This window comes from Petaurus breviceps, unplaced genomic scaffold (assembly GCF_028583685.1).
Source record: "Petaurus breviceps papuanus isolate PSGF00001 unplaced genomic scaffold, PetGlider_PUasm1.0 77, whole genome shotgun sequence".
Classification (NCBI taxonomy): Eukaryota; Metazoa; Chordata; class Mammalia; order Diprotodontia; family Petauridae; genus Petaurus; species Petaurus breviceps.
In genome coordinates, this window is record NW_027186492.1 from 7330677 (window position 1) to 7346615 (window position 15939).

Genomic DNA, 15939 nt, shown 5'->3' on the forward strand with positions numbered 1-15939 from the left:
ACCCCCCCCCCCATAAACGTGCAACGCTCCAGAAGGCTCCGGGGGCTGCAGAGGAACAAAAAAAAAAAAAAGAAGTCAGAGATCTGAGCCTGCCAATAATAAGTTATGTTGAGAAAAAAAAACAACAACCCTATTCATCTACCATGTCTGACAGGGTATTCCATATCCATATTCTATTCTCCCTCTACTGACAGGAGATAAATATGTTTGTTTGTTTGTTTTGCCAGCCCTCAATAATCAAGAATTGATTATCACATTCATCTTAATTTGTATGACTTTAAATGTTAAATGATTAAATGTAGTCTATTGTATATGTCAGGGAAGTGTTTATACCCAATCCCAGTCAATCTTTTGACAAGTCACCATCTTTCTGTTCATGTTTGCTCACCTGTAAAATGAAGGTGGTTGGCCAACATTGTTTGGAAATTCTCTTTGGAGCTCTAACATTCAATTAAACTTATATCTTAAAATGCCTTTGAATGCACACGCATGAACTATTTCAACCACGTTTGCATATTTTTTATTTTCTGTCTTGCTATGGAAGAAATGTTGATGTGCAAAAGGAGAAATCAAGGTTAACAGACACTTCTATTTCAGCAGCTTTGAAGGGCCTCAGTACCACTCTGAAGCTATGCTAACTAGTCCTGAAGTCTGGAGATGTATACTACAATCCTATATAGGATTGATCTCAGTCATTTAGTCCAGCATCTTTTACTATCTACAGCTATCATAATAACATATACAACAAAGTACAACTAATGTCTACAATCATAACTCTGAGTGAAGTGACATAAACATTTAAGAACAGAACCAATATTCAACTGATTAGCTGTCAAAGGATATGTCACCACAGTCTCAGAGCCCAATGGTATTGGACTCGCTCCTTATTGGTGGAGAGTAATTTTCCGAAACTGTGTCACAAAGTGGGCAGAGTTGGCAAGGGTAAGAGAGAGGAAAGTCTTTGAATTTTTGTTGAATCTTCTTTAGTTTCTCTTCCAGGCCCTGAGTTGCTCTGGACTTTGGGCACTTCTGAGCTTCGAGAAAAAAGATGAAGGAGACCAATTTCACTTCACTTTGCTCCTAGGAAAAGACTCTGGAAAGACATGAGAAGGACTGACAGTCTCCATCATGACCCTGTCCTCACCATGCTACATTAGAGACATTGGGGAACTTCCCCTTGGGTAAGATCAAGGACTCTTTTCTGCTTGAGCTGAGTTACTTAATTGCCAATGGAAGAGCTCCTTCACTCTGCATCATCTGGTATATATTCTCCTATATATACTTTCTCTAATTTTTATTTTGCTACGATTTGGATAACTGCAGTTACTAGCTGAGTGCTATATGGGTTCACTGTGGAACTTGTATTTGGTGGCAAAAGGGTCAAGCCTTGGATATAAAGCTTGGAGTTCTGCTCCTCCCCACCCTCAATAATAAAACAATCAGAAGTTAGCTTGAACCTGAAAACCTCATCCCCTAGCAATATTTAAAAGAGAAGAGAGATGTAATTTTAGCCTGGCATCCCCTGCATCTGAGGACAGCAGAGTAGCCTCTATCCTCAACTTCCTGTTTCCCTTCCTGTTAGGAATTAAAGTCTCCCTCAGAGAGATGGCGGGGGTAGGGGTGGGGGCGGAGGCACAGGGAGAAAAAGAAGTTAGAGATATCTATTCCGTCTCCAAGCCACACAATGAAACCTCCATGCTACATGTGATGGGATCCTCTCACAACATGATCCTCTCAACAAAGATATAAACAGCTTTCAAAAGAACCTCAAACCTTCTATAGCTATATGAAGAAAAGCTCCAAATAACTAATAAGAGACATAGAATTTTTTTTAAATTCAATTTTTAATTTATTAATTTGTTTGTTGCCTTTTAGTTTACAGGATTCAATTCCACAATTCCTTGAATTTCACATTTTGTCCCCCTCCTTCCCCCCCCCCCCCATGGCGTCTTGTAATCAAGTATAGGATCTGCAAATACTTTCACATTGTACAATGGTCAGGTTATAAGGATGGATTGTACCAGCTGGAATGAAAAATGGTAAAGAGGACATAAAATCAAATAAGAGAACGAAAAAGATCAGGTATTTTGCTTCCACCTGGATATAAATTTAGTTCTTTCTAGTTCTTTCTCTGGATGCATGTTTTTCTCTCCATCATGCGTCTTTTGGGATTGACTTATATCCCTGCATTGTTGAGAAGAGTCCAGTCTATCAAAGTTGGTCATCACACATACGTTGTGTCTGTAATTGTGTACAAATTCCTCCTGGTTATACTCTTCTCACTCAGCATCAGTTCTTTTAAGCCTCTCCAGGTAAATATGAAGACCGCCTGCTCCCTGTTTCTTATAGAGCAATAATATTCCATAACATGCATATACCACAACTTGTTCAGCCATTCCCCAATTGATGGACACCCCCTTAATTTCCAATTCTTTGCCACAACAAAAAGAGCTGCTATAAACATTTTTGTACATATGGGTCTTTCTCCCATTTCTATGATCTCTTTGGGATATAACCCTAGGAGTGATATTGCTGGATCAAAGGGTATGAAAGTATTTATAGCCCTTTGGGCATAGTTCCAGATTGCTTTCCAGAAAGGCTGGATCAGTTCACAACTCCACCAACAATGCATTCGTGTTCCAGTTTGCCCACATCCTCTCCAGCATTTGTCATTTTCCTGTTTTGTCATCTTAGCCAATCTAACTGGTGAGATGTGGTACCTCAGAGTTGTTTTGATTTGCATTTCTCTAATCAATAGTGAATTAGAGCATTTCTTCATGTGCTTATAGATAGCTTTAATTTCTTTCTCTGAAAACTGCCTGTTCATATCCTTTGACCATTTATCAATTGGGGAATGACTTGTATTCTTATAAATTTGACTCAGTTCTCTGTATATTTTAGAGATGAGTCCTTTGTCAGAGACATAGGTTGTAAAGATTCTTTCCCAATTTCCCACCTCCCTCCTAGTCTTGGTTACAATGGCTTTATTTGTACAGAAACTTTTCAATTTCATGTAGTCAAAATTATCCATTGTACATTTTATAATGTTCTCTAATTCCTGTTTCGTCATAAAGTCATTCCCTCTCCACAAGTCTGATAGGTAAACTATTCCTTGTTTTAGCAGACTGCTTACAGTATCAACCTTTATACCTAGATCATGAACACATGTAGACTTGATTTTGGTATATGGTGTTAGATAATGGTCTATGTCCAGTTTCTGCCATACTATATTCCAGTTTTCCCAGCAGTTTTTGTCAAATAGTGAGTTCTTATCCCAAAAACCAGGGTCTGGGGGTTTATCAAACAATACATTACTGTAGTCGTTGACTTCTGAATCTCGTGTGCCTAATCTATTCCATTGATCCACTCCTCTATTCCTAAGCCAGTACCAAGTAGTTTTGATGACTGCTGCTTTATAGTACAGATTGAAATCTGGTAAAGCTAGTCCACCTTCCCTAGCATTTTTTTTCATTAATTCCCTTGATATTCTGGACCGTTTATTCTTCCAGATGAATTTTGTTACTATTTTTTTCTAACTCTATAAAGTAGTTTTTTGGTAAATTAATTGGTATGGCACTAAATATATAATTTAATTTAGGTAAAATTGTCATTTTTATTATATTAGCTTGACCTAGCCATGAGCAGTTGATATTTTTCCAATTAGTTAGATCTGCCTTTATTTGTGTGAAAAGTGTTTTGTAGTTATGATCATACAGGTCCTGGGTCTGTTTTGGCAGGTAGATTCCCAAATATTTTATAATGTCTACAGTAACTTTAAAGGGGATTTCTCTTTCTACTTCTTGCTGTTGAGTTTCATTGGAAATATATAGGAATGCCGAGGATTTATGTGGGTTTATTTTATATCCTGCAACTTTGCCAAATTTATTTATTGTCTCAAGCAGTTTTTTACTTGATTCTCTAGGATTCTCTAAGTATATCATCATATCATCTGCGAAGAGTGATAGCTTAGTCTCTTCTTTGCCTAACTTGATTCCTTTGATTTCTTTTTCTTCTCTAATTGCTACTGCTAACATTTCTAGTACCAGATTGAATAAGAGGGGTAATAGTTCCTGATCTTATGGGAAATGCTTCCAGCTTCTCCCCATTGCATATAATACTTGCTGATGGCTTTAAATAGATGCTACCTATTATTTTAAGGAAGGCTCTATTTATTCCTATACTTTCTAATGTTTTTAATAGGAATGGATGTTGTATTTTGTCAAAAGCCTTTTCTGCATCTATTGAGATGATCATGTGGTTTCTGCTAGTTTTATTGTTGATATGCTCAATTATACTGATGGTTTTCCTAATATTAAACCATCCTTCCATTCCTGGAATAAATCCTACCTGATCAAAGTGTATTATTCTTGAGATAAGTTGCTTTCGTCTTTTGGCTAGTATTTTATTTAGAATTTTTGCATCTATATTCATGAGGGAGATTGGTCTATAATTTTATTTCTCTGTTTTATCTCTTCCTGATTTAGGTATCAGTACCATATTTGTGTCATAAAAAGAATTTGGTAGGACTCCTTCTTCACTAATTTTCCCAAATAATTTGTAGAGTATTGGAATCAATTGTTCTTTAAATGTTTGATAGAATTCACTAGTGAATCCATCTGGCCCTGGAGATTTTTTCCTAGGGAGGTGACTGATGGCTTGTTCAATTTCTTTTTCTGAGATGGGATTATTTAAGTAATCTACTTCCTCTTCAGTTAATCTGGGCAACTTGTAGAGACATAGAATTTTTTAAAAAAGACTTGTGAGGTTTCACCTCACACTCATCAAACTGGCTACACTGATATAAGACAGAAACGGTCAATGTTGAGGGGTCACCGGAAGTACACTATTACAATATTAATGAAGCTATGAATTGGTCCAACCTTCCTAGAAATACTGAAAGCATTGAGAAAAGTGATTAAATTAGCTTTCCCCTTTGACTCACTGTTACCACTTTGGGAAGTGTAACCCAAGGAGGTCAAAGACAGAAGAAAACATTCCAAATATAGTATAATATTCATAGCAGCACTTTTTGTGGTAGTAAAAAACTGGAAACAGTAAATGCCTGTTTGATTTGAGAATATTGGAACAAACTGCTGTCTATGAAGGTACTAAAATATTGTTACACCCTCAGAAATAATAAATATAAGAAATTTTTTAAAACCTAGGAATACTTGTATAAACTCATGGGGAGTAGAAAAACAGAAAAGAACAGTCTATGTATAATGACTGTTGCACATTGTGCATATTGAATGTATGCACATTGACTGAATGATTGATTGGGGCTGGAGAAGAATCTTACCCTGAAATATGCAATGACCACGTTTAACATTTGGAGAAACAAATTAAGATTAATACAATAATCAACCCTTGATTCCACTGGGCTGACAATGAAACATATTTGCTTCTTGTCAAGAGAGGAACAATAGATTATGAATGTGTAATATACTGTTAGACATGGTAGTTGAATAGATTTTGGTTTGTTTTGTGCTTAATTATTTTTCTTTGTTAAAAGGGAGGGTAATATGGATGGAGTATCAGGAAGTTAAAAGGGTTATTAAAAACCAAGAAAAAATGTTTAAGTGATCTGAAAGTATCAAGTAAAGATTAAATTAGGTTCCATGTACTCTTTAAGGAAGGTAAGGCATATATGTTGGAAATATTTCCATTGTTTTGAAAAAAAAAATCTGTTAAAATGAAAGGGTTGGAATGTAAAGGGTTAAACTTCAACTATTCCCAATTGCGTCCTATCCAGAAGCTCTTATTTCTGGAAAGTTCAGATAAAAGTTTTATTACATAATGAAACTACAGAATCTCCAAATAAAAACTAAAAATGATAGGAGGAATGTAGTCTTGGTGTATGAGAATAGACTGAAGAAAAATTAGGGCAATTCAGTCAGGAAAGGGGAAGAACGAAATGAAACATTATTAAAATCTATAAAGTTAGTAACAGCCTGAATAAGTAAACATATAGTTTATTGGGTGTGAAACTACTAGGAAAATACTTGTATTGTACCTGGAAAAGGAACTAAGACCTTCTGTATGATCAGCAACAAGTCACAACCTCTCTGAGCCCATTTCCTCAAATGTGAAATCAGAGGGCTGCATTAGATGATTGCTGATGTCGTTTCCAGCCCTAGCAGTCTACAATTAACAAGAACATGTCTAAGTTACTTCAAGATCCAAAGAAATAAAAAGGATGTTGGTGAAGATGCAGAGAGAAACCACTATCTGTGTCATGCTAATTTAACACATCCTGGTAATATAAATAAGGTAAATTCCATCTCCTTACAAAGTTTATCATCTAGTTGAAGAAACAAAGCATATTTACCCAAGAAGCTAAATAACAGTTTAAAATAACAATAATACATGAATCTCTAGGGGAATCTGCTTTAGAGAGCTCTTGAACCTTAGCTCAAGAACTCTTAACCAGACGGGAATACAGACCTTTTCTAGGGACTATGGGGTCTCAGAGAACCATGCAGTCCTAAGATACGAGCAGCAAGAGCTCAACAAACATTAGCTGATTGACTTTGTATATCAAATCAGCCCTTTCTATTTCTGTTTCCCTCATTAAGCAATAATTTTCATCAAACTACTTATCAGAATGTTATTTAGGTCAAGATGGTGGAGTAGAAGCAGGACCTCTGCCTGGCTCCAGCTTCCACCTTCCCCAATCCATGTAAAAAGGGGACTCTGAACAAACTTTGGAACTGTAGAACCCACAAAATGACACAGAGAAGCTAACCTCCCACTGAGGACAGCCCGGCAGGCCGGCAGGAATCAGCCAGCGCAGAGCTCTGGGAAGCAAGCCCAGGCCTGCATGAGCCAGAGGTTTTAGCCCCAGGGTGGGCCTGACCAGCTGCCATCTGGAGGGACTCCAGATCATCAGCAGCTGTGGCCATTTCCAGATTTATCAACACAAAGATGCTAAGGACAAAGTGAGAGGTCAGTGCAGTGTGGATTTTGGGACCAGTAGTAGGGAGTGCATAGGCTTCTGCCCCAGGGCGAGAAGCCACTGAGACACCCGGCACAGACAGTGCCAGGTGGCAGCTTCAGCTCCTGGCCTGCAGACTGTAGGGGGACCAAGCGACCAGTCTGAGGGGTAATTGCTCTTGCTTTTAACCTGCTTGGATCTGGATTGCAATCTAGGGTGGAGGTCCTGGGGTTTGTGATGAGCTTGCCAGAGCATATGGAGGCCTCAGAGGCGGCACCCAACTAATACCTCTGGCAGCTGAGAAAACCCCAGCGTTTGGGACGAAAGCTCCCCTGTCTGGTGGCAGAGTCCTATTGTGGCAAAAAGCCCAGGAGTCAAGTGACTGAGGGGCGACATGACCAGACAAAGGAAACAAAACAAATAGAAGACTCCAACATTAGAATCCTATTTTGGGGACAAAAAGGAACAAAGCATGGAACAGGAGGAAGACAGTGAAGTCAGAACTCCTGCACCAAAAGCTTCAAAGGAAAATATGAGCTTGTTACAGGCCATAGAGGACCTTAAGAAGCAGATAAGAGAAGTGGAGGAAAAATTGGGAAGAGAAATTAGAATGATGCAAGAAAATTATGAAATGAGAGTCAACAGCCTGACTGAAGAAACTCACACCTTAAAAAACAGACTAACTCAATTGGCAAAAGAGGCTCAAAAAGGCAATGAGGAGAGGAATGCCTTGAAGAGCCAAATTTGCCAGATGGAAAAAGAATCTCAAAAGCTCAATGAGTTGAATCTTTCCCTCAGATTTAGATTGGAGCAAAGGGAAGCTAGTGACTTGGAAATCAAGATGATATTAAATAGATCCAAACAAATGAAAGAATAGAAGGCAATGTGAAATATCTCATGGGAAAAACCACTGACCTGGAAAATAGATCCAGGAGAGATAATTTTAAAATTATTGGTCTACCTGAGAGCCATGATCAGGGAAAGAACCTAGAAATCATCCTCCAAGAAATTCTCAAGGAAAATTGCCCTGATGTTCTAGAACCAGAAGGCAAAATAGAGGTTGAAAGAATCCACCGATCACCTCCTGAAAAAGATCCCAAAAAAGAAAACTCCTAGGAATATTATAGCCAGGTTCCTGAATTCCCAGATCAAGGAGAAAATATTACGAGCAGCCAGGAAGAAATAATTTGAATATTGTGGAAACACAATCAGAATAACATAGGATCTGGCAGCTTCTACACTGAGGGATCGAAGGGCCTGGAATAGGATATTCTGGAGGGCAGAAGAGCTGGGATTAAAACCAAAAATCACCTACCCAGCAAAACTGGGTATCATGTTTCAGGGGAAAATATGGCTATTCAGTGGAATAGAGGACTTTCAAGCATTCTTAATGAAAAAACCAGAGTTGAATAGAAAATTTGACATCCAGATACAAGAAGCAAGAGAAGCCTGAGAAAGTAAACAGGGAAAAGAAATCCTAAGCCACTGATGAAAGTCGAACTATTAACATTCCTACATGGAAAAGTGATCATTGTAACTGATGAAACTTTTCTCAGTATGAAAATAGTTGAAGGGAATAGAAATATATATGTATATATATTTCTATATTGGAGGGTATACGGGCCTATGAATACATATGTGAATGTCTGTATATATGCTTACAGGTATACATAGATAGAGGGCACAGGACCAATTTAATAGGAAGGGATGATACTTAAAAGAGGAAATTAAGAGGTGAGAGAGGAATATAATGAGAGGAGATGGAGAAAGATAGAATGGGGTAAAATATCTCATAAAGAAGAGGCAAGGGGCAGCTAGGTGGCATGGTGAGTAGAGCGCCAGCCCTGGAGTCAGGAGGACCTGAGTTCGGATCCGGCCTCAGACACAACATACACATACACAAAACTAGCCGTGTGACCTTGGGCAAGTTACTTAACCCCAATTGCCTTCCAAAAAAAAAAAGAGGCAAGGGAAAAGGGTTACAATGCAGGGGAAGAATAGGAAGGCAAAAGAGTATAGGTCAACCTTATTCTCACTGAATTTGGCTCAGGGAGGGAATGAAATACACACTAAAGAGGGTATCTCACCCTATAGAAGAGTAGGGGGAAAGGGATGGGAGGGGGGATGATGGAAGGGAGGGCAGGCTGGGGGGGAGGGAAGTTGGAAGCACTCACTTTTGAAAAGGGACAGGATCAAAGTAGAGAATAGAACAAGTGGGTAGTGGGATAGGAGGGAGGGAAATATAGTCAGTCTTTTACAATATATCTGCTATGTTATTGTTTTGCATTAGCCACACATGTACAACCTATACTGAACTGCTTATCTTCCCAATAAGGGTGAGTGACAAGGGAGAAAGGGAGTGAATCTGGAATTCAAAGGCTTAAAATCAAATGTTTAAAATTATATATATATATATATATATATATATATATATACATATACATGTATATACACTATTTTTAATACTATCTTACATGTAATTGAGAAAGAAGATATATGGGCACTGGGGCATAGAGATCCACCATGCCCTACTGGAAAAGTTGAAAGGGGTATGGAGAAGATATGGGAGAGAGCAGATTGGAGGAGGGGATATCCTGTGTGACTGCTATTCTGGGGTGGTGGGTAGGGGAAAAACGGGGAGAAAATTTATAACTCAAAATCAGGTGGAAATTAATGATGTAAATCAGAAGTTAATAAAGCATTTAAAAAAAAAGAATGTTATTTAGCAGACTCCCTTGTTATATATTAACATTAGAGATATGTATGGTAGAGATGCTGTCTGGAATGACACAGAAGAGTAGTTCTGTAACATACCAAGGGCTACTGGGGATCCAATCATAAACCAAGAAAAAATTAAAGAATGGTTTCTTCTAAAGATTATGACAAATATCTGGCCATAGTAGCTGGTCACAATATTCTACCATATAACTTCCAAGCATGAAACAATGCATGTGACCCAGGGTCACACAGCTAGTAAGTGTCTGAGGTCAGATTTTAACTCAAATATGAGTCTCCCTGACTTCAGCCCTGGCACTCTATCCCCTTTTGCCATATAGCTGCTCTGATAGCTGTGTGACCCCAGGCAAGTCACTTAATCCTTATATGCCCCAGTTCGTCATCTGTAAAATGGGGACACACTGGAAAAGGAAATGGCAAAACCACTTCAGAAAGAAAAACCCATAGATAAATCTATGAGGTCATGAAGAGTTGGACACAACTGAATGATTCAACAACAATGTAGACTTGGATAATGTACATAGCATCTCTGTTAGAATCAATCAACTTTTTTTTCATTCCTTTGTATCGCAAACATAGGGATTTCTTCTTTTCTTTTTTACCTTTTTTTTTAAAACTTGTATCCTCAACAGCTAATACAGGACTTGGCAGACAGTAAGTGCTTAATCAATACTTGTTGATTAACTACAAGAAAAGGACATGGTTCATTCTAACTCATGGCAGCCAATGCCCTTTCATGGAGTGCATGTTATATGTATGCATTACATATAACACATGACTTACATTTCTTCATTGTGCATCATTTAGTTGCATGTTTAATTTAGTACCTAACCTTAAAGTATAATATTATATATTACTATCTGTGCTATATTTATGTATATCCTATGCATTTGGTCTGACATATATAACATTGCTACTTGCAATAAATATTAGGTTTCTGAATTGATTTATGTATCTAGTCTAGTGCATGAAATTCTAAAGTAGATGTTATGTACTTATATATGTACCACATACTTAGGATAATTACTTATGACTCTGCTACATAGAAGGTAATGTTTATGATGTGTGCTTACAGGTGTACTTGTCTACCTGGTATGATTCAAAGGTACTGTAATATTTTTTAATTGGGGAGATAATACAGAGGGCACATCTGTGAACATCAGTTCCCACAATACTTGGGGTTGGGGATTCAAAGTTAGTTTTTCAGAAGCTCAATTCCTTGTGCCAATACTGGGTTTGGGGAAAAGGACCACTCCAAATAGCCTCTCTGCCATCTACATTTCTAATATCATGTGAAAAGGGAATCACTTAAGTTACATGCTTATAAAGTGGAATGATGAAAATTCTTGCTTAATGAGGAAAAGTTCTTCAACTTAAATGTTAAAAATTATTTTTCCATATTTCCAGAAAAGGAAAAGTAAATTTGAATATTCAAATAGTAAGTTCCTTTTAAGACCCAAGATGTTTAAAGATCATTTAATAATAACAGCATAACTAAAAATAAGGGTGTTCCTTATGTTATTTCTGAATTCATATACCATTATCATTAATAAACGCTGGTTAAGGGCTCAGTAAAATGAGTTTCAGATTACAAAGTACAAAATATAGACATAATTCCTATGCTCAAGAATAAAAACATTTAAAATCTGTGTGAAAAGAAGGGAAAAAAGTCCACTGAGAAAGGATAAAGATTGCCATCAGAAATACATTCTCTCTCTCTTTCTCTCTCTCTCTCTCTCTCTCTCTCTCGTATTACCAAAATTTACTCAGCACTCGTAGCATGGAAGGAAAAATGCTAAATACTTGGGATGCCAAAAGGTATAAAGCTTTAAAAGGAGCATGCTTTTGTTGTTCAGTTGTGTTCAACTCTTCATGACCTGATTACATGTTTTCTTGGCAAAGATAATGAAGTGGTATGCCATTTCCTTCTCCAGTTCATTTTACAGATGAGGAAACTGAGGCAAACAGGGCAAAGTGACTTGCCCAGGGTCACCCAGTTAGTAAGTGTCTGAGGCCAAATCTGAATCCAGGAAGATGAGTCTTCCTGACTCTAGGCCTGGCCTGCTAGCCACTGTTACCTAGCTATAAGGACCTTACAAATCTATAATCACAACAGACATCCCCAAAGAGTAATATCCACAAAATTCAATCTCTGTCCTAAACACAGTTTTTCCTGTTTAGAACTAGGGTTTGGTATAGAAACCTTTATTTCTTAGCCACCAAATCCAATTTAGTAAACAACATTATCAGTCCAACCAGCACTTAGTAAATATATTGTAGAAAAGTTTCCATGCACTTTGAGTATAAAAAAAACCCCAAAATATAAACTGACATATCTTTCAAAGCACAAATTTGGGCTTTGGCCTTTACAAAATATTGGTTACCCTTAGTATTGATGTTGCTTTTATGCTTAAGCTGCTAATGAATGGAGGTCACCCCAATCCTATTAAGCCATTAACAGCTGTTCAAGCAACAAGCTGAGAGAAGTTCTGCTGTCCAGATGTCACTATATTTAACACATAAATTGACCCAATTTTTTTGAAGGGGGGACCCTTTTAACCTTATGAGATTAATTCATATACCATGAAATAAAATGTTCTTACATCCTGTTTCTTCCACCCTCTATAATAGGAGGAAAATATGAGATCATGAGTTCAGGACCTTTATTTAGAATAGATAATATAATTTGTCAGAAAAGGTGACCTTGTGTTATTTTTGCCAGCAAAGCTATTCCACTTGATTTACCCCTTGCATTTCAAGAATAAGCAGTCAGATAAATAGTGGCAACATTGTGTGCTGATGAGTACTAAAAGGCAGATCCAAACTTCAGAAAAGCCAAAGGGAACCCCAACAATTCCTAGTTTCTTCTACCATTTCTCATATTATATGGTTCTGAGACTCTTTACCAACCTATTTGACCTCTAACTGACCATATGCCACTTTGTCAATGTCCTTAAAATGTGGTACCCAGAAATGATCACAATAATCTAGATATCTTTGGACTAATGAAGAGCAGAAATGGACTATAATTTAATTTGCTCAAGACATTATACCTATAAGTATACATTAGCTTTTTTTGGAAACCTTGCATGACTTTTGGCTCATATTAAGTTTACAATCAACTCTTAGGTCTTTTTTCCACATGAACCATTTTTAGCCAGAACTCCCTTATGCTATATTTATGCAATGAACTTTAAAAAGCCTTAATTATAACTCTTTACATTTATTCCTACTACATTTCATCATGTAATTTTATTCCATTATTCAGCCTAAGATTTTGTTTACTCTTGATTTTTGTCACCCAATGTATTACCTAAAATACACTCTGTTAGATAATCATGTAATCTTAAAATTATATTGCGTCAGCAATCTATCACATGTACACACGCCTACATACACATAATTGCTTGTTTGCATCGTAAGAGCCCATGTTAATTTTTAGAATCAAGGTATTTGTTAAAAAAGCAATTCTAGGCCGCTGCCCCTGCGCTCGGCAGCGGCCCCCTCTGCCCCCTCCCGGGAGCCGGAGCCTGACGATTCCCCGGGATGCGGTGACCGGCTCCCCGAAGTGGACGCGCCCCCTTCCCTGGCCCCCCTCCCTCGGCCCCGGGGGGCCAGCCCGCTGCCACCATGTCGACCTCCTCACTGTGCCGGCAGATGAAGAACATCGTCCACAACTATTAGGAGGCCGAGATCAAGGTGTGCGAGGACACCAGCAACGACCAGTGGGGGCCCTCGAGCTCCCTCATGTCCGAGATCGCTGACCTCACCTACAACGTGGTCGCCTTCTCGGAGATCATGAGCATGATCTGGAAGCGCCTCAACGACCACGGCATGAGCTGGAGGCACGTCTACAAGGCCATGACTCTCATGGAGTACCTTATCAAGACCCGCTCGGGGCGCGTGTCGCAGCAGTGCAAGGGGAACACGTACTCTGTGCAGACCCTGAAAGACTTCCAGTACATGGACAGATATGACAAGGTCCAGGGCGTCAACGTGCGCGAGAAGGCCAAGCAGCTGGTGGCCCTGCTGTGGGACGAGGACCAGCTGCGTCATGAGTGGGCCCCCGCCCTCAAGACCAAGGAGAAGCAGGCCCAGACGGCTACAGCGTCCTAGGCGGCTGTGGGGTCCGGGCCCCCCGGAGGCAGAACAGGCCTGGCCCCAGAGCTGCGGACAGTAGGAGCTGCAGTTGGCCCTGGCCATGAGCAAGGAAGAGGCTGACCAGACCCCACCCTGTGGCCCCGAGGATAACGTCCAGCTCCAGCTGGCCCTTAGTTGGAGCCGGGAGGAGCATGACAAGGAGGAGCGCATCCGTGGAGGCGACGACCTGAGGCTGCAGATGGCCATTGAGGAGAGCAATAAGGGAGACAGGGGGCAAGGAGGAGTGTCTCTCATGGATCTGGCTGATGTCTTCACAGCCCCGGCCCCCCCACCCTCCTCTGATAACTGGGGCGGTCCTGTCCTTACAAATGTCTCACCCTCTGACCACTGGGGGGGGGGGGGCCAGGACCCCTGTCCCACCCTCAGCTGACCCCTGGGGGGGTCCGGCTCCCACCCCTGCTTCTGGGGACCCCTGGAGACCTGCCCCACCCCCGGCCCTTCAGCTGATCCTTGGGGGGCCCCTTGCTCCCCCTGCTGGAAAGGGGGGGGGACCTCAGACCCCTGGGGGGGGGGCTGATGGCCCAAGCGGGGCCCCAGTCAGTGGCCCGTCCACCACTGACCCGTGGGCACCAGCGCCAGCCTTCTCAGATCCCTGGGGAGGCTCCCCAGCCAAGCCCAGCGCCAATGGCACCCCAGTGACCGGGGACTTTGATGCGGAGCCCAATGAGTTCTCGGACTTTGACCGCCTTCGGACAGCACTTCCCACCTTGGGCAGCAGTACTGCGGAGCTGGAGCTTCTGGCTGGAGAGGTCCTTGCATGGAGCCCTGGGGCATTTGACCTCAGCGGGGGTTGGGGGCTCCCTGACAGAGGCTGTGGGGAGTCCCCCACGGACAGTGCCACCGACCCCGACGCCCCCAACCCGGAAGACGCCAGAGTCTTTCCTGGGACCCAATGCTGCCCTCGTGGACCTGGACTCTTTGGTGACTGGGCCGGGGCCTGCCCCCCCCCCCCCCTTCCCGTACCCAAGGCCTCCAACCCCTTCCTGCCAACTGGAGCCCCTAGCACAACCACTGGCCCGTCCCCTTTCCAGCCTCCACCTCCGGCCACGCTCACTCTGAACCAGCTACGTCTCAGCCTTATGCCCCCTGGTCCTGGGCTCCACCGGCCTTTATCTCACCTCTGGGTGGGGGGCCGGGCCTGCCTCCCATGATGCCCCCAGGACCCCCACCCCCGAACACTAACCCCTTCCTCCTATAACTGGGGGGGGGGGGGGGAGGGGGATTCCCTCCTTCTCTCACCCTCCAGGAGATCAGTATTGTGAGTGCATGTGAAAGGGGGGACCCTTCCTCCTCCTCCTCCCCAGCCTCAGCCCTAATCTGACCCAGTTACACTACACCCTCTCCCCAGCCTCCTCCTAAAATTGGAAGCAGGAGGGAGGCTTGGCAGGCAGGGGGACCCCTCTATCCGGAGGCATTAGATGAGGCTGGGGCACGTGGGCACCCCCTCCCCGATTTCCCCCAGCCTTGAATCCCTCCCCTCCAATCAGTGTTGGAGCCCTGATCTGCCCCCCCCCCCGCCCCCCCCGTGACTGTCCCTGGTGATCACTCTTCTGACCTCTGTAATAAATGACATTTCTGACGAAAAAAAAAAAGCAATTCTAAAATGAGACAGCTTTCGTAGAGAGGAAAAATATTTTTTAATGTCTCTTAAAACCTAAAAATTTAAAATGTGATATTCAACAGCCAAAACAAAGCATATATTATAATTCTCAGAAAGGTTTGATAGCCTACCAAGAGAGGAACCAGGTGCTCTTGCAAATGTTTCGCATCTTCTCTATAACCCGTCATAATGGTATTTGAGTGACTGCTTCTTCCTGTTAATTATTTTCAGATTGGGGACTTTGAAGCTTATGGAGCTTACCTAGCTCTCCTGGGGTGGGAAGAATAAGCATATTAACTTCACAAGACAATATGGAAATTTACTGCCACGGCTAATTTAGTCAAATTCAGAAAGCTCTGAAATCAGAGTCTGTTTATGACCATTATACATATATTCTAGTGGACAGCTCTGAGTATTTTTAGCCTTGTAGGACATCACAGACTAGCATGTCACATTCTTCTATGTCACACTAATGCGTGTTCAAGGATTTGTGTTCCAACTGAGAAAG

General features: G+C 41.2%; 1 protein-coding gene and 1 pseudogene across 1 annotated transcript in view; one reads left to right on the forward strand and one right to left on the reverse strand.

Annotated features, from left to right (window-relative positions):
* The window catches only part of FRMD5 (FERM domain containing 5), a 384746-nt gene that overhangs the window by 225826 nt on the left and 142981 nt on the right, over nt 1-15939 (reverse strand). The gene's annotated exons all lie outside the window — the stretch shown is intronic.
* On the forward strand, nt 13272-15038 carry LOC138175315 (epsin-1 pseudogene; annotated as a pseudogene).